The sequence below is a fragment of the Falco cherrug genome, chromosome 1 (genome assembly GCF_023634085.1).
Source record: "Falco cherrug isolate bFalChe1 chromosome 1, bFalChe1.pri, whole genome shotgun sequence".
Lineage (NCBI taxonomy): Eukaryota > Metazoa > Chordata > Aves > Falconiformes > Falconidae > Falco > Falco cherrug.
Genome location: NC_073697.1, coordinates 115,177,932 through 115,197,387, shown reverse-complemented (window position 1 = coordinate 115,197,387; position 19,456 = coordinate 115,177,932). Strand labels below are relative to the sequence as shown.

General features: G+C 45.1%; 1 protein-coding gene across 2 annotated transcripts in view; it reads left to right on the top strand.

Moving 5' to 3' along the window:
- The first annotated feature begins 1,109 nt into the window (after positions 1–1,109).
- The window catches only part of LOC114018089 (uncharacterized), a 35,704-nt gene continuing 17,357 nt past the window's right edge, over positions 1,110–19,456 (top strand). For both annotated transcript variants that reach the window (XM_055722201.1, XM_055722177.1), the window contains exons 1-2: positions 1,110–1,324; positions 1,559–1,671. The gene's annotated coding sequence lies outside the window, so the exon portion shown is untranslated. The remainder of the gene's footprint in view (positions 1,325–1,558; positions 1,672–19,456) is intronic.

Sequence of the window (19,456 nt, the reverse complement as noted above, 5' to 3'; positions counted from 1 at the left end):
TGAGGAGAGCATCTGAGAGTGAATCACTCGGAAAAGGCTTTGGGAGTGGGGGGTGAGGGGGTGGAAATCAAACCAGGTAAATGTAATGCCAGACTCCTGGAAGGTGGCAGGAGTATGAAGGCACTTCATTTAAAGACATTTGTGAATTGGCATCTCTGCATGCGCTGTCATCTGCTTGGTGTGCTTCTTGAGCAAAAATTGCTCGGTTGGAAAACTTATCAAAAAGAATGTCAGAATGAGTTGCTGACGTTTGTTTTTTTTTTAAATGAAGTTGTCTCACCCCACGATATGCACAGGGGTGAAAGCATGGCTGGGCTTTATAAAATATTGTAGCTGGTTCCCGACAAATATGAAAAGATTCATGAAACCATGAGACTCTTGGAAACCATAAACTATTTAGCAGGTAGTTAATAACCTCAAATTTGTCTCTGTTTTTCCTTTTTTTTTTTTTCCTTTTTAGTAAGACAGCCTCTGTTTGTAAGAATAAGAACTTCTGTCCCTTCCAAAATTCGTGGCTTTTTAAAATCTTTGTTTTCATGAACTGTGGATGTTTTCCATAACGTCTATGAATATTTCACTTTAACTCCTCAGCACACTTTTGGTGGGCACTCACCCTACGAGCGCTCTGGCTCACCCACCTGTAGATACCCCCTCTCTGGGTGTTGCACACTCAAAACAAGGGGAGCAACCATTGTTATTCAAGGAGCTCTCAGGGGTTCAACATCTCTAATGTGCTGTAGCACTCAACATGCTGCACAGGTTTTTAGCTACCTCATGGTGATTAGCAGTCCAGAAAATCCCCTCAAACCAATTAAATAATGTGCACCTGACTGAAGGCTGCTGCAGGCTCCAGGGGTTGCTTCAGTACAAAGCCTTGTTGGTCTTACAGGTGGTTTAGTTGTTTCACTGGTTTCAGTTGTTGAATGCATTTACATTTGGCTGTATTAAAGTTTCATTTAAAGGTGAGCTCTCGGGCTAGTGGGGGACAAGCAGTGTGGAAAGGAGAATCTGCTGATTTTCACATCCACCCCAGCACACTCATCTTTTGTCACTGTTCTCCCCTGGGAGATGGTTAGTAAGAAGAAATCTTCACTGCTTCAGTTCACATGACTACAAGCACAGTGAAGACGAAGGTTTGGGGCCTCAGCAGAGCCTTGTTCAGGAACATCCACAAGTGCTTTGTTCGGGAAGTGGCACCTGGTGGTGTGTGCAGTGACTCATCTCACTCTGGGTTGGACAGATGTTCCAAAAATTAAGTGCCGAGTTATTTGAACTCTTGCAGCCGGGCTGAAAGAGCAGTTACAGTTGACAGGGTTTTAAACAGGTACTTGCTTTCTCTCTATTCTGCAGACATCCTGTAAATGATTTAATTCATTATTTTTCAACTCAAACGGGAATTGCTTTTTGTGGCTTTATCAAAGCTGCTATTGCTAGTAGTAACAGCACCAATATTTCCTCCTGTAAGTGCTCCCCCATCTCTGGGTCAAGGTTGTAAAATATGTGCCATGGTTTTTCTGGTCCCTGAATTATTGCATGTGCTTCCAATGTTTTGATGCAGGGTTACCATGAGCTACAGTGCCCAACCTCCGCCGTGGGTAAATCGGCTGTTACAACCTGAGCTGGCCGTGTGCAATGGAGCAGCAGTTGACAATGCAGTAGGTGTCATTACCAGTAAGTATCCAAACTTGTTAAATCTCACTGTCTTTCTCTTGCTTCCTGCTTCCTGCTTCCTGTTCTTGCTTCCTGCCTGTAATAAGATTTTTTCCAGAGAAGAGGCTGACAGTGGGGCTTGGCTGTTAACTTCCTATGTGAGTGCTGCGGCTGCCTCGCTAACCTGCTTGTGATCAATGGGAATGAACTCGGCACTTCCAAAAAGCATTACTTTGACTTTGTGTAGGCTCACCAGCTTCTTAGGCAGCTTGTTTTAAAGGATCTGAGCTTTGCTTTCTACTTAGGTCTCTTGTGGACCTTGTGCAGTGTGGGATCACAAAGATGGGGAATCAGCTGGGCAAGGAAAAAGCGGTTTCCCTTTCCCTGGGCTTCTTGGAACAATTTTTAACCTTGTGACTTTGGTTAATGAATTCTATTGTCATGCAAGAAGACAGGGAGGGGGTAGAATGATCTCATCTGAGGCATCTCTTTCCAAATTCTTCATCCTCTGGGCAAATTGAAGCAAAACAAACCATGAGGGCAGAGCTTTGCATAATAATGTAAGCCAGGAAGTTTAGAAGAGAGAGCTCTTAAAAAATGTACCTGGTCTCTTCCAGGTTTGCCTTGGTGCTGGTATGTGTTTGGTTGGGTGGCTTTCTCCACCTGCCTGAGAGGAACCTATGTGGGCACCACAATGCCAGTTCCTCTGCATCTGTTCAGAGTATGTGATGGGGATTGACCAGGACATTGGTTGGATCTGGAACTGATGGGCATCCCCGGTGCTGGAGGACCTTGGCATGGTGTGTCCCACTCTGGCTTTCCTACCTGCTGGCCATGTTACTGCCATGTTTTGCTGCTGGTCCCTGCCCTCCGTGGTGTCAGCGGGAAGCTGTGCGCAAGGCACTGGCACGGATGCACCCCGACAAGCCCTGTGTAAGGAGTTGCTTTGATGCAATCAAGCAACTTGTCAGGGTTATGTCTGTGGAAATATCAATCGATCTGGGGTTAGTTTGGTGTCACACATATGCACGTGACTGTCGGGCTCCTCTCTGAGCACAGAGGCAGAAGCATTACAGGCTCCTTTGTTCTGGAGATCAAACAGGCCTGAACCAGAGCATCCAGAGACTGGTTGGTATTTAATGTGTCTATGTTTGTAGTGTCCCCATGTTACAGCCCTGGGGCACGCCGTCCTTGGTGTATTCCCCTGCCCAGAACCACATCTGCAGGAACGGACCCAGAAGGAAGCATTCCCCAGTAAAATGGGAAATATCAGGAAGTTTAATGGCTCCTTTATTAGGAAGTTCCTCCCCTGAGCCTCCTGGCTGTGTTATCTGAGTAAGGACCTGCAGCTGGGCTGGTTCTGAGTTTACAAACACCTTGGGGTCACTGTGGTGGTGTGAGGGGACCTGGGGGGTGCTCCCTGTCCTGGTGTTCTTTGGGTGCGGGAAAAGCAGAATTTTGCCCTGATGTCTGGCCTTTGCAGACCTGTTACTCCTCCATTTCTGGTGGCTCTCCAGAGCTACCCTACACAGACAAGGGCAGTGAGGCTGTGGGGGAAAACGCGTCCTTCACTCCCAGGAGTGGGACCAGCAACTTTGCCCTCCTGCCACCTCCTTGGGCACGGGGTGACTTGTCTTGGCTTTGAAGCAGTTCTTAAAAGACAAAGATGTGGGAAGGCCAGTATGAATCACAACAGGCTTAAATGACCCTGCAACAGTGGATCCTGCTGAAGGAGAACCACTAGGCTGGTGATGCCAGGTCCCCCAGGGTGGTGGAGCCTATGCCTCACTGGCCTGTGTCATTTGCAGGGGTCTTTTGGCTCAGCTGGAGCAGGGAGGGATTTGTAACCTAAAATACTGTTGCAGCACCAACTAGTAAGCTGCAACAAGGCTTTTTACCATTCTACTGTCTGTGCTGTTTCTCATTCCTCCAGAGGTCAGGCCACACTACTCCTCCTCAGTGCTATTTAACTACTTAACAGGAACGAGCTACAACTGCACATTGTCCATGTCAGTCAACCCACTGCCTTCGCGGCAAGGCCACAGCTGTGTATTATCGATGCTAATCAACCCTCTGCCTTCGTTCCTCTACAAACACTGGAGCGGGGTGGAAATCCCCACCATCTGTGCAGCAGGGCTACCTGTAGCTCCCAGCAGCATCCCACTGAGTGCGGGGGGAGGGTTCTCAGCCATTGATCCGTTTTCCCAGAGGGGAATTGGTGACAGATGTGATGCAATCCTGTGATCCTCTGTAGCACATCAATGAGGCAGAGGCAGGTTTTCCCTATTTCCATGTTTTCCAAATCTCCATACTTCCCAAAGCACCGTGATGTCTCTTGTCTGCCTGATGTGCTGAGATCTGCTGGTGTAGCGCGCTCTCCAGGGCTTCTTGGAGCAGCCCTGTCTCTGCTGCTCTCACGCGGTGGTTCATGCCATGTGGTTCTGTAATTGCTGCTGGAGGTTTGGTGGAGAGATGCCCAGACTGGGGATTGCTTTTTAGATGATGACTTGTCAGATTTAAAAAGCTTTGATGCATGTGCCGTTAGGGTTGTTAATGAGCTTTTCTCTTGGGACAAAGGATCATGCTCTCCGCTCCTTCTTCCAAAATATTTGGTACGATGGTCGTAAACGTAACAAACTTTAAAATAATACACAAAAATTGTGTGGTAACTTGAGGTAGAAAGTTCTGGAGGACGTAACTTTTCTGCACTGGGATGGGTCATTTTGATTATTCTGGACTGAGAAAAATGTCAGTTGTACAGATCTTATCTACCGAGGAGCCAGAGAAATAGAGGAAGGAAATGGAAGTTGAGGTAATTGAAAAGGCTGGAGATGGAGTTGTGGTAAGGGGAATACCCTAAACATGTATTAGAAACCTGAAACTCGCCTCTGCTTTGAGCAGCATGTCGCTTCTCCTTCAGCTGTCCTGGGCAATTAATTTTGCACAATCAACCTCTTCCCTTCGTTCCTCCCCTTATCTATGGGGTTGAACTGTGGGAGACCCCTGAGGGCAGCTCCAGCCCTGCAGCTTTTACCCCAGTTTCTCCTTCTGGAGCTGCAGAAGAGGGTGGGTGAATACTTTGCTTCTGGCTTTCCATGGAAAATAAATGTGAGACACTGAAATAATAGACCAGAGGCAGCCGTCATGTGAGACAGATCTCTCCTGTGTTGCACAACGGGCAAGACTTCAGCTAAAAAATATTTCGTTGCTGCTGTCATGCTTGCTAACATGTGATGTGTCAATAAGTGAGTGTCCTGAGAGACTGGCCTGTCGTGTGCCAGCATCTGACTATGCCTTACAGAAGAAAAACATGTCTATGGAGGGAAACGTTCAGAAAAGTGAAAGTCAGTGTCAGAGGAACTAGTGGGAGTTGTCAGAGAGCCCCAGTTAAGGCAAATGGAGTCAGAAAAAAAAATCTGTGTCCTTGGCAAGAATTGGACTTTGGTATGAAAAGATCAGTTGAGAACAAGAAAAGATCTGTTGAGAATAACTAGAATTTGTTTGGATAAATATGTCAAAGTCATCTTTTGTGCTGGGCAGGCAAGACAAGCTAGGCTCTAATGAGGAAGCCTTTGGTTGCAAACCAAAAAATCCGCACATACTGAGTTATATGGCTGTTGATTTTGCACAAGTGGTCTATCATAAGCCACTAAACCATCAGGGCATAGACTTGTGAAGAGCTAAAGCTCAGACCTCTTGGGCATCTTGGCCTCTGAGTCAGGCAGTGGCTCCTCTGGGGTGCAGCTCTACGTCTTCTGCTACATGATCCTTTTTGCCTCATGCCAATGGGCTTTGGACAGCGGCACCCTGAGCAGAGTAGGTTCCTGCTGGTCAAAGGGGTCCCATGGGAGCCCCACTGCCCAGCATCAGCCTGGATCTTCTCTCCTATTTGGATACCAGAAAGACATCCCACAGCAAGCGTAGGGTCCCTTGCTGGCAGAATGCAAACTGTAGGACTAGTACTTTGGGGTGCACTAGCTACAGCCTTTTTTTGCCTGTAGGTAGCCCCTGAAGGAAGGATGGGGTGATTTACTTGGTGTTTAGCCTCGAGTAGGACAAAGATCATCTTACTGCAAGATAGACGTCATCCTGCAGGTTTTACACTGCAGCTCAGCCTGAAGTAGTTTGTGCTCTCAAATGTCTAGTGCTCAGACAGATTATGTCAATAAAAATCTTGTTTAAATATTTCCTCTGAATGATTAGAAAAACTCAACAGTCCCGTTGTCTGAATTTGGTTATCTTTCCAAATGAAATGCATCCTTATGCAGTTCCTGAATGTGACTCTTCAACCAGACTCAAAATGCAATCAAACAAGTCATGGGGAATGCAGTGTCATTTTACTGAATTGAATACCTTTAGTTTTAATTGCAGGGAGAATGGCTTTATCAATGTTGTATACAAAATCAAGCTCTTCTGATGTTTGTTTCCTTTTACCATGAGAAAGTTGGACTTGGAGGTGATTTCCCATTGTGGCAGGTGTGTGTTGAGTGGCTCATGTACACACCAGCTCTTGGGAGCCTGGGCTAAAAACAAAAAGTCTAAACGCCTTTTTTTTTTTTTATCCCTTCCCCTGCAGTTAATCAAAGCAGAAGGATGTAGAAGAAAGTGTTCCGTAGGGATTTTTACTGCCTCTGTGAGTCAAAAATCTCAATAGTTGGCATAAGCCAGCTGCTACTGACCAGGAAATGTGCTCTGCTCATTGCTTGCTCCCTTGTAAACGATTTCTTTAGATTTGTAGCAACAATAAAAAAAAAGTAGCTTTCCTGTCATCTGTACAAGAACGTTTTTGAATGTAAATATTGACCTGCTATGTAAGAAGCATGAACAAATATTACTAAATGCGACATGACACATCTGATGACGTGAAGCATCCTTATCCCATTGTCTTGAAACATGATGGGAGAAGCAGAATCCTTAAATCTTACAAACTTCTATTTAGATGATATTTCAAATAATTTTGCTGACAAGTTGATGATTAAAGAGGCAATGGATTCCCCTCACCATGTGGAAGTTGACATTGTGGAAGCTTCCTGAGGTCTCTCTGGGCAGCGTTGCATTTGGTTCCCATGACATGTGCTAGCTGGGAACCCACCTCACTTTGGATGTTCTCTGGTGTATACCTGGTCCAAGAGCTGAGGGTGGTCTGTGTCCGTCAGCAGTGTCTGAATAAGCAACTGTGCTGTTTAGGGTTGGGGAATGACATGCTGGTGGCATGTGGCAAGTGAGTGGTTCAGGTGAAGTTGCTTAAAGAATAGCTATCAAAGGTATGAGTGGAATAGTTTTAATAAGAGTTTGTGGGAATGCAACTTCACAAAGCTCGATGGCAAAGTTCACTCTATTAGTTATGATATGGATAGAACACACAAAGAAAAATCACATTAAAAATCAATTTAGAATTAAGCCAAAATGATTTATGCAGGGATCAAAGACGCAAGGGGTAAGGGAGACCCTACCATTGAGTTTAGAGAGGGACCCCCTTGCTTTCTAAACTCTTTGATAGTGTGTAGGCATGGCTAGATCCAATCTTAGTCTCAGACTTGGTCAATGATTTATGGCTAATGGAAAAGATAGAAAGAGTAGGACAAAAAAATAGACCCTTCTGTTGAGTCCTAAGGTTCAGAATGGACCCCCTTGCTTTCTAAGCTCTTTGGAGTTTAGGTGTGGCTAGATCCAATCCTAGTCTGACTTGGACAGTGGTTTATGTCTAAAGGAATATAAGGGGTAAGGGAAATAATTCTGTTGGTCCACTCTGAACCTAGTGACTCCCTTGCTTTCTAAACTCTTTGATAGTGTTTAGGAGCAGCTACATCCAATCCTAGCCTTGGGCTTGGACAACAGGTTGTATCTAAGGTACAGAGAGTGAAGGTTTATTCACAGTTCATGGTTGATCACAAAATTGTAACAGCACTTAATCATCAATTAATTTAACATTGACAAAATGATTCAATAGGAGTTACTTCAATTATAACAGGTTTATTTACAGATCTGAAATTATAACATTTATACTGTATTTTGGTGATGAGGTATCTAAATCAATTTGCACATGCGCACAAAACCAAAGGGTTAGGGGTACAGAGATCCATGTATGAGGGTATACCTCTTAAAAGCTCCCCTCAGCTTCAGTGAAGTAGTCACATCCAGTGCCTTTGCATTTCCCAATGAGCGCAGGGCTGAGCTTCAAGAAGCTGGGATATCAGCTTCTGCTCCCTTATCAGCTTTTGGCGATGGTCACCCTTGTTTAGCAGACTTGGGACTTTGTGAGCTCTGAGCAACATCCCACTTAGGGGGAGATGCTGGCTGCAGCCTGCTGGGGTCCAGCAGATTCAAAGGGTCTCACTTGGACAGCTCTTCATAGGATCAGAGATGACTGGCTTTAGTTAGCCGTAAAGTTCCATCCTGGAGTTATCGGAGTTGGTCGCTTTTCAATGAAAATGATGCTGTTCCACTTGGGCTATGGTTTGGGCCAGGAGCGTCCCCAGGCTGTCAGAGGATGACTGATTATTGTTTTCCATTTCTGCCAGGCAACAGGAACTCCTGGTTCAGGCAGTGCCGCTCCCCACCTTAGTCATGCTAGAGCTGTTGGTACGATCAAGGGGTGCTTAACTGCCCAACTCATTACTCAAATGCCAAGACCTAACAGGAATTCCTGAGGTCATGGTGTGGCCCAGAGAAGGGGGCAAGATGCACCACCACATGGCAGCTCTGTAAGAGCTGTGTGTTGTAAGAGATCCCAAACTGAACATGGCAGTAAGCGAGTGGTTACTCCAGGAGGTGGGACCTCAGCTGGAGCACAGAGAGCTCGTGGAACAGAACAGCTTGAGGAAGATCTCCATGCTTGCTGGCAGGGGGTGGTGGCTGAGCACAGGCTGTTAACATTTTGTAGAAATAATATCTCAAGACCTCGCTGTTCAGGGAACTATCTTCCACATCAGATAAATAGCATGTTTTTTTTCTATAGATGAAAAAAAGTTTGTACCACGCAAGGCTAAAGGCTAGCTAGAAAGGAGCGAACTCACAAAACCAATAGATCTGGGGTCATACTCAATTTTTGAAGATGGAAAAACATGTTCCCTCCCTTCCTTGTGTGGTCTGCAGTGGCCAGGAACTGTGTTGGAATGATGGCTATTTTTTGAATGGTATTTCTTCTTGGGGAGTTTGTAGCTCATGAACCATGTTTGGGCTCTCCACTGCACCTCTCCATGGGAAGAATTCCTTGTGGTGCAGCCTCAGTAGAGAAGGGGAGCTAAAAAATACGGAAGAAATGAGATTTGGAGATCTGATAGAGCTGTTTTCCAGCTTCACTGCCTAAAGACAGCTCTTTGCTTGGAATGCAGCTGTAAGAGAGGATCTCCTGTTGGCACAGCTGCCTCAATTTTGAAACATTGGCGATCTGTTGTTGAGATTCCCATGTCTCAGCCTGATGGTGCAGAGATCTGCTCTGATGCTTCAGAAACAGTGTTGGCATCTACATACCCATTGCAAGATTCTTTTGTACCATGAGCTGAAGCTGCTTCATAGCTGGAAGAGAGGCCTGAAGACCAGCTTCAGCCAGGAGGGAGCATAGGTGGCAAGCACAGCCCAGAGTGTACCAGAGAGGGAAACCCAGTGCTGCTAAGGGAATTTCTTCTTTGTTTTTCTGCCTTGGCTGAAGTAGTGGATCAATGAGCCCTGTCGCAGACAGTGTCTGCAAGGGAACAGTACGGGAGAGGATGTGCAAGTCCCTTGCAGTGTCATTCCCCACCTGACTCCCTATCTGCAACAGCCATCAGGGGGCTTGAGCTGCAGTGGGATTGACAGCTTCTCTCTCTTCAGTGTGCAGCAACTATAATAAAGTCACTAACTTGTGACTAAACACTCTTTTTAAGGAGAAGGAAAAAGGCTTAAAATTCTCCAAGTTCCTGGTACTGGTGCAATCTGTATAGCAGGGAGCAGGAAACACGCCCAACAGTGTCAAAAGGTTAGATGCCTATGCCATTAAACCTTGTACGTATTTATCCTCTGGAACATAGACATGAAAAGGGAAATGTTATCTGGTTCTTAATTTCTTGCTGGAATTTCTTGCAATGATGATAATCTTAGGGAAGTGTGAGAATTCCTTGCATCGCTGGACTCCAAGGGTGAGATAGTCAAGTAAATAGTGCAAAATCCCTGGCCTTTCATGCCAGAGCTGAAATGAATTCCGGTGAGAATGAAATCCACATCACAGATATATCACAAATAAACCCTATTCTTGTAAATGGCTAAATTAGGAGCAGTAATATGAGACTACTGCAAAGTATGAGTCATAGAAGGAAAAGGTCCAGAGGATGAGGATGTAGCATGTCCCCAGGTGTTTCTTGCTAGCAGTGATTAAGGAAGTGGTGGTCTGTCCAGGGACCTCTAGAGAGATATCCCAGGGCAGAACAGGAGGCAACAGCCCCTCCCAAGCCCCATTTCCACCCACCCCCCACCCACCCTCCAAATGGCAGTACTACAACAGATAGGTCTTAAACCCTGGTCAGACTTGGTGGATCCAGAAGTTGTGGCTTGTTCATGGGAGGTTTTTTTGTCTTGGACACCTTCTGTGTTTTGCAATGCATTTTTCAATGTAATTGATTTAACTTTTTTCCTCTATACTGAGCTATCTCGGGGAGTAGGTAGTAGCATGCAAACAGCCTGTTCCAGCCTTATGAGATCTTGCAAACTTCTTTGGTGTCTGTGTTGCCAGTGATTGCCTTCTACTGCCCCTGCTTAACTCTGAAGGCTTTAATTCCCCCTGGCAGGTTTGGTTGGTGCTTCTGAGCAACACGCTTGGCCTGCTGGTAACGCACAGTAGGCACCTACTAAAAAGTAAGTGTCTAAAAACTCTCGATACGTGTGTTGAATTGTGTTGTGAGAAATCATTTAACTTCTTATTTTCACGTTGAGCTCCTGGGATGGTGGTTTTGGCTTGTGAGCTGTTTCCCAAGTTGGCCTGAGATGTCAGTAGTGTTGGGAGTAACTCAGGGACAGAAACTCAGGGCTGACAGGCGTAAAGCTCTCGTGTGTGGTGTTGGGATGGTTTCCCTGGCTTTGCTCCTTGGGGAGTGCTCCCTGCCCTTAAGGAGCAAACTGCTTCCCGCCGTAGTTTGTACCAAATGTGTCTGGGAAAGGTTTTGCCTGCAATATTTGTTGCCTTCCAGAATTTATTGTTGTCTGAGCAATATCTATATTTAAACTCCTCTGAAGGCGTATAGAGTACGGAGACAGTAGGTTTGACATTGATAATGTGCAGCTGTGACCTTGCTTTAACGATGGACAGCTATTATCCTGCAGCAAAAAAGCAAATAACTTTGAGGGAGTGCGAGAAGGAACCCGGAGGGAACAGACACAGAGGAGGAACGTGGTCTCACCTCTAGAAGATAAGGAGACAGCGTGAACAGCAGAGTCGCCTATGGTGAACAGTGGCTGGGCTCATGGGCAGTAGAGTTTGACCAATAATAAAGCTTTCAGCAGCACGTGTACAGAGTATGAACTTATAAAAGCTGTAACTAACTAACAATAAAGGTCTTCGCTTCACTCTCCTTGCAAAGTCTGTGCCTCAGTCACCACAAAGGTGTATGAGCTGCCAAGGAGTGTGTCAGCCTTTGGGATACCAGCTGCGTTCTTCACTTCAGAGCAGCAATACAGCTGTTTGTGTTTGCATAAATAGACTTGTTCTGTAATCCCATCATTTTAGTTTTGAGAGAAATGTGCAAATCTGTGGAATCTGCATTCTGTAGATCGAGACACAAATGTGAACATGTTGCTTCATTTCTAGAAAGGTGATGGAGTGGGCTATAGAGTACTTGTCAAGCATGCAGACCTAGAAGCAAGTTGTGGCACTTGATAAACATCTTGGGGGCAACTTTTTCAGGCTCCTCTCACAAGCCCAGAGGTGTTTGTGCTTTTACAGAGGGTAAACTGGGATATGGGAAGGATAGGTTACTCCAGCTTGTATTGTGTGACCACCTAGGTGCTGGGATGTGCTGTTTGGTGGTCTCGTTTTTTAAACTTGCAGGCTGTCCTGTAGTGTATATTTGCTTGTGTTCATATTTCGAGCCTACAAATTTTCCAGGCTGCCAACATCCCACTGTCCAATAAATGTTCCCAAGGAAATGTATAGCTGTTATTTCTGCCCTCTGTTCTGTCTAAAGAGAACAAAACCAGAATGTGTGGCCAGTGCTGGTGTTGCTAAGCCTGGAGCGTAGTAGAGCTGTTGCTGCAATTCATCCTCCCAGATATGCTCTTTGCTGGAAAACAGATGCAGAAAATCTGACAGTAGCTTAAAGGTGAGTTTACTCTGCTTGAGCATTTTCTCTAGCAAAAGGAAAATCCGATCCCGCTGCTGCAGGCAGTGTAGCATTTACTTGGCTTTTGGCAGGGCAGGCTGATGTGCAGAGAAGCAGTAATTTCAGCCTGTAGAAGGTGAGTGAATCCTCTTGTGCTAGGGTTGAAAGGATTGCATCACTGTTTTCTCTATTTGTAAATCTGTTGTTGAGATCCAGTTTCCTATGGATACCAGAGGATGTGGGTTTAAAAAAAATAGTATGAAGTTGGGGTATTAGTCATTAGGAGCTGCCTTTTCCTGTGTCCTCATCCTGTCCCATGCTGTATAAGCCTCTGTTTTGGAGAACTGAAGCAATTCGTTCATTCCTTTATTAGAAGAGTTCCTTCCCCTCACAGCCTGCTTGTGACTTACACTGTAAGTGCTTCCAGTTATGGTCCAAAATGCATGAGTTCAGTTTTTGCAGACAATGACAAATGATCTTTCAGCTGTCCTTGTGTGCCATCACCCTGTCAGCAGTTCTTGGGAGCTAGTGTAGCTCATGGCGGCAAGGCATTTATATTTAGATCCCTCCTTGTGCTAGTTGGCTGGGATTCGGCTTTATTTTGGCTGCATGTATCACATCCAGTTGTGGGGCAGTGGTAAAGCGAAGAGAACAACACATGCACTTAATTAAACCTTGTCTATACAGTTCAGAATACAATAACTAGGTGGGGCGGGGGGGCAGGGGGGGCTGGTTGCAAATCTTCAGTAGTGAGTCTTCCCAGAAGTGCTCAAATAAGGTTATTGAGTCATCATACACTACAAATAAAAGCAGAGACATGGAAGTCATGTGCTTCTGAGCAGGAGCAAGACTGGGCATGGAAGTGGCTTCCCTGAATTGAGTTGGCAGGGGCACAGCCTCTGGGATCACAGGGGGGAGAGTCTGGATGGCCAAGACACTTCCAGCTACGGTGGAGACACCTGATGGTGGTCCTGGGCACGAGGGGAGAGCTCACCTTCCCTGTGCCCAGGTGCTGTGGCAACAACCTACCTGTCAATGTCTGCTGCAGCCATCCCCTTGAAAACAAACTTGGGCGTTAGCTAAGTGCTTGTGTTGCAACAGAAAGCAAATGTTGGGAAGAAAAATGACCCAGGTGAGCGGAGGATAGAAAATTCAGTGGGTTTTTCTTGGAGGCCTTCTTGTCCTACCAAGTTGGAGCTGCCATGGGTTGATCTGTCTCCACTGCAGCACCTGGTTCTCTGTTGTTTGCAGTCCAGTGTGATCCTGCTGCTTGGCCATCAGGAAGGCTTGTTGTCCATTCTGTTTCTGGCCTTGGACTGTGGGTTTTTGCGATTTCTCCCTTTAGAGCGATGTGCTGGGGCTGATGTGCGTGTGTTGGGCTGATGTGCCCATGGTCACTGCTCAGGGTGGGTAGGCTGTCTGTCTATCTGCAAGTCCACCTGAATGCACGTGAAGAAACAGGATAGCTTCTTTGGACTCTGGGGCATAAATCCTGGCAGACTTGCTGGCCATGGGGCAAATCTGCAAGCAGGTGGTTCTTATCTTCAAAGATATTAAGCTCCCTCTAAATATAGCTATGTTTTAGGACAAGATGGTCAGGGAAACACTAAATTTCTCTAAAATTATTTTGAAGGAAGTTGTGTGTCTCCATTTACAGGCTGCTTGGAAGGTATAATTTTAGAAGTCTTAAGCACATACAAGACAAGGTGTATCATTTTGTTGTTAATAATGAAGTGAGAGTGCTGGCAGTAAAAGCATTGACTAGAAAATCAATATTTTGGCTGAGGAGCTGTTTTACAGCTCATATCTCTGGGATGCCACTGGGATGGTTAAGTTAAACCAAGGCTTTCTTGGGAGTGGAGGGAGGGAAATAATCCATTAAAACTTAAAATCTGTCTCACCAGTAAAGTACATATTTGAGGAACATCTACCAAGATGGTACCTTAAAGAAAACCTTAGGCAAAGGTAAGATATTCATCTATTAGTCAGAAACCCCGAGTACTGCATTAGCCATGCAGTGCAAATCCCTGGCTGGAGGGAGCTGGGGGAGGAAGCTGTGCACTTTGCCTGGCGATGGGATGCCGCCCGCTGCCAAAATGTGTGTAACTTTTCAGCATCCACTTGCAGAAGGCACAGTTTCCTCTGCCTGCCTTCTGGGTCACATTCCACTTATTTCTGGTGAATGAAGCGATCTTTTGGCCTGAAGAGGGGGTCAGGAAGAAAGTAAGTACAAGAGCCTGAACCAAAGCACCTGGGAATTTTGGGAAGAAGGCGGCAGTCTGGCCTAAAGCTCAGAGTAAGCAGGGGAAAGTAGTCTTAAGAAGGTACTGGAGAGTGACATCAATTCAGCTTTGTGCATGTGGTTGTCACATGGCGTCTCAACGAGGGCCAGCGTGCCTGTCAGAAAAAGACAGGGGAATGGTGGTGTTTGTTTGTTGTTGTTGTTTTGGGTTGGGTTTTTTTTCTTTTTGAAAAGGAAACTGTTCTAATTTAATGCCCTGAGACTGGAGCATGTGTAAAGGTAGACAAACGACCTGGTGTTGGAGTATTTTTCTAATACAGAAGCTGCAGTCCTGAACTATGATTGTAAGAGCAAACCAAATCAATCCACAGGTTTACCGAAGGGGCAGTGGTTGTTTTGCAGCACTGTGATTAAACTGAAGGCTGATTGTTTACGTATGACATCTGCTAAATAAAACCCTGAAATTGTGTCTCCCTAGGCTCATTGTCCACCTCTTCAATTACAAGGGGTCAGTGAAGACCAAGCACATAAATCTTTTCTAGGAACACTGCTTTCTTTTCAGAGCACAATTTGCAAATGCAACCAACTTGCCTTGACCTTTCAATCTGTGACGTGATGAAAATGGGGACAAAGTGTAAACAAACAAACACTGGCTTGAACAAAAGAGTGGGCTGTGAACTGGGAGGAGGAATTATGGCTCTATGGAGCTATTCAGGCATATAATGAAAAGGGAAAGGATGGATTCAGGCACTCTCCAGGTCACTTTGCTCACTTTGCTCCTTTAACCTTGTACTGGACTCGCTGATAGTTAAAATTAACTGTGATTTGTCTCCTTGCCACTCCAAAAAAATGGAGAGAAAGCAAGCAGCAGACTTAATCCTCATCTGTACCCTGTGTTTACTGGCCATTAAGTTTTCCTCCCCCCATTCCCATGGTGTCAGCAGCAGCAGAATTTACCATATAATTGCTCATTTTATTGGCATGCCAAACTGCAACTTGCCACCATTATGCAAGAAGTAATAATGATTTTAAAAACAAGCAAAACCCCAAACAAAAAAACACCACAAAGCCAATAAAAACTCCATAATCACCTGAATCTGCTAATGAAACTGGAGCCTTTTCCCATCTGAGAGCAGGCGGATCTCGAAACTGTCCTCAGCTGGGTTTTTCCCCAGCTCCTGGGCAAGGGGAAAGGCTGGTAAGGAAAGAAAGGACCAGCTGCAATGAGAAGCAACAAATGAGGAGGAAAGGTGCTGTGCTGGAGTGTTGAGGATAATTTGGCACATTTCCTAGCTCTCCAGACTTGCTCTTCACAGGGAGGGATCCAAGCAGTGGCAGCTGAGTTGCTGAGCTGGTCTCAGCAGGAAGGCACATGGTGAGTGTTTGAAATGTGGGAAGCGGTGCCTCCTAAGCCTGTTAAACAGGGAGCAGTGCAGTTGTTTTGCTTTCATCTGCTTCCTGGCAGTTAGAGGATCTCCATGAATGCAAAAGGACCATCTTCTTTGGGAAAAAAAATGTAGGAGGGTGGAAGATGTGCTGACTTCTGCTCATTTTCTAAATGCCTGGTGTCATTAAGGAAAGGCTAAGAGGAGAGTGTGACTGCAGATGTTTAAACTCCCTCTTTTAATGCGCGTGTCAGTAGAGACATACACCTCTCCTGGTTATGTGTGAGGAGTGCTAAACACAGGTGTGTTAGAGCAGGATTGGTTGCCTTGGGGGAAAGCTGAGATCTTCTCTTGCATTCATGTCAGGACTCCAATGGTAAAAGAGGGAAGTGGGCTGATGTGGCACCCAGAAATGATGAAGAGGTTGGTGTGATTGCTGACGAGAAGGTCATATGGGCCATATGGCAGGAACATCAAACTCAGTGTTCACTCTATAGTTAAAGGAAGGGAGACACAAGGAAGGGTTGTCAGATGGAATTTTATCAACAAGGCTTAATGGTTAATATTAATATTTTTAAAATTTTGCCTTTATTCATCTTTTCAATTCTGATTTCATCATAATTACTCACCTGTGCAAAGGGTAAGCCTGAATATTATCCTTGATCTTACAAACAGGATGATGAGGCTGGAGAAGCGTGTGAGCTCCTGCTTCACAAACACTGATGTTCCTTCCATCTATTTTCTCTTTTTTTAGTATGTGAAAAGCTGTGCTTTCTGGTGTATCTAAAAATCTGTACTGAAGAAAAAGTAACTTGTGAGGTTTGGGTCATGGTCTCAGACATCTGGTTTTCCAGGAGAAAAGAGATTTCTTTGTCCTGTTTAACAGTGAAGGAAAAAAGAATAGTTAGGGTCACCATGGTGTTTTTTTCAGAGAGATATCAAAGTAAACAGACCAAATCCTGGTTTTTAATTGCAGTTTCACTTTTATAGTCCTTGGTCTCTGTTATTAAAGGGCAAATTGTGATAACTAGCTTTGGTATTAAGCAATGTTAATTCTGCTAAATTATTTTAATTTCCTTTTACAGAAGGCTTTGGATCGTCCTTTAATATATTAATTGGCTGTGGCTGAACTGCTTTGTCTATACTGGTGTTGGTTGTGTGTCTGCAAAGCCAGAAATGTTTTAGATCTCTGCTCCCTTTTATTCTCATCTCTGAGATTCTGTTGTCTATTAATTGTGCTATAGCTGTCTCCAGTCAAAACCAGACCCCTTGGACACTCAGGGTGCATGGATACTTGGGGAAAAAAAAAAAAAAGTGTTTTGTTGCCTTAAAGGTTCATAACTGCAGTTATGGTTCCTGTTTGGGCCCCGTGGAGGGCTCAGTGCTGTTCTAGGAAATTATCTGCCTTTTATAGGAATCTTGGTTACGGGTATTGCAGAGGCTTTGAGGCATTGCCATGAACAGAGGAGTTTTATTTCTTGCAATAGAAGAGTTTGTTTTGACAGTGAAACAAAGAAGAAGCTCAATTAGCATGTGAGTTTGGCATGTAGGGAGAGCAGCTTTTATGCAGACTTCAAAGTAACTCTCCCATTACTTCTCTTAAACAAAAAGATTGCAACAGGAGCTTTCCAATACTAGGGAATGCCACAAAGGTGATGGCATCATTCTACATTGAACTCTATTGCTAATAAGAGTATGATTTGAGGGAGGGGGGGTGGGGGTGGAAAGGTGACTAATGTAAATGTTTCCCAGGCTGCCAGTAGCCTCTGCAGTTTCTCTGAGGCTCTTGGTGGAAAAGACCTCGCACAGGTGGGTGAGGGTGATTTGGCAGCATCTCTGCATGGCTGCACACGTGCTGGGCACGGTGCAGGTTCCTGGCAGCAGTGGGTGCTCAGCATTGCCATGCCACGCCACAGCCTGGCACACAAATCCTCGATTGGTCCGTGTTGCTGTGTGATGTTCAGGATCACTTTAATTTGCACCTTCCAGAAGCTTTCTATGTTAGGTAATTTTGTCAAAGAAAGTTTGACAGCATCAAGACGAAGCCCTGTTGAGTCATCTGGTACCCTGCAGTCTTCTGGAATGGGAGTCATCACACCATTTCCGTGCTTGTTCACTGCATCTTGCATCCAAAGTCACAGTGCTGGGGAAATGCTTATGTCCTGGCAGTGGGGTCCTGCTCAGCTGGTGTGTAGCTTCCTGCATGGCCTGCTAGCCTGGGAACTAAAGAGGCTGAGGTTTTACGTGGCATCCAGAACCATAACTGGCTTGAGGTGATCCCTGTGCTGTGTGACCTCACGCAGCGGTGAAGAGTAGCTCCTCTAGTAGAGGAGGTTCTCCTTTACAGTTGCAGCGTGCATCTCTCTTTACTGACCTTCACCTTGAAGTCAAAGAAGTAAAAGATCAGAATTATGGCTACAATCCATCTATCTGTGGGGCTAGGATGCTAATCTGTCCTCATTCTTGCCCTTGGTCAATCTTCTGCTTCAAGGGCAGTGCCCCTGAGGTAGGGGACTGCCTCACAAGATATCTGCAGGGAGCTTAGCACGAGGGGGTCTCTGAGTGCAGGTGTTGCATAAACACTGAACAATGCAGCATCTGCGGGATACAGAACTGGAGGGGTGGAAATCGCTAATATGGTGATACGGAAACCTCGGGGAACTGCATCTGGTGAATCTTTGCTTGGTTGTCCACTGGGTGAAGAATCAAGTTTCTTTTCAAAACAGTGGACTTACGTCAGGGATGAATTCTGGCCTTTTAATAACGATTTTAAAGATATTAAAGTATATTTTTAAAGTATATAAAGTATATTAACTAAAATTAATAGCTGTCTGAAGTTCACAATATGGTTCGTAGTGTTAAAGGAAAAATTTAAGCAGCCGTGGGTACCGCTAGGTTTGCTTTAATCACCACTCAGAGCTGGGCCACCACCTCAGTGAGTGGCAGAGAACAAAGGGATGCAGCACAGCTTATATACACTTACCAAATCATTAGTCAATGTCCAAAGTTTTTAGAAGCTTCCTTTGGTCCTGTCAGTTCTGCGAATCCATCACCTGACTGTCCCAGTTGATTCACCTGTTCAGTTCCAGTCTGCCTCTGTTCCAGGCTCCTCGGATCGTGATCTTCTTTCTGCCAGCTTTAACTCACACACTCCTTCAAGTGCGCTTAGTCTTTGAACAAGCAGTTCCTATTCACATATACCAATTTTTCTAAAAACACCTGTGTTTCTGAGAGCACCTGTGTGCACAGTTGATCATCTGTTGTTTCTCTGTTCTCCCATTGACTAGCTGGACCGGGTGTTAAACCAGCCTTGGATCAGGGCTGTACAAGGGCCGAGGCCTGGTTATGCCAGTTAGCCGCTTCAACACTTTAAAATTCTGAATTCAAAATACATTTTCTTTAACACTTAGACTAACCAACCAAACCTCTTTCTATATATTAGCAGTATTCCAGCTAGTTTTGTTGGTTTCTGTTGCAGGAAGTCACCAGTGGCAAGAGATACCAGACTGCTGTTTCACAACAGCCATTCCTCCCAACAAAGTGTACTGCTCCGTTTTGTAAGGCAGCTTTGCCAGAAAAAGCCTTATCTTTCCTTGCATTAACAGCTTTGTACGACGGTACTTGACTGGTAAATTACTTAGTAGTACAAATAGTTTATGACATTACATTGGTTGCCATAACAATTCTCATTTTTATGTTTCAGCCATAAATTACATCGCATGCTATTGTCTTGATGTATGAGATTAGCAGGAAAGTCCCTTGCAAACATGAAAGTGCAAGTTTTGTATGTAAATAAGATTTGGAAACCAAAACCAGTGGCAAACACGCTAAGATCAATGATAAATGGGACTAATGGCTGATTAATTAATACTGAGACATGGAATACATCC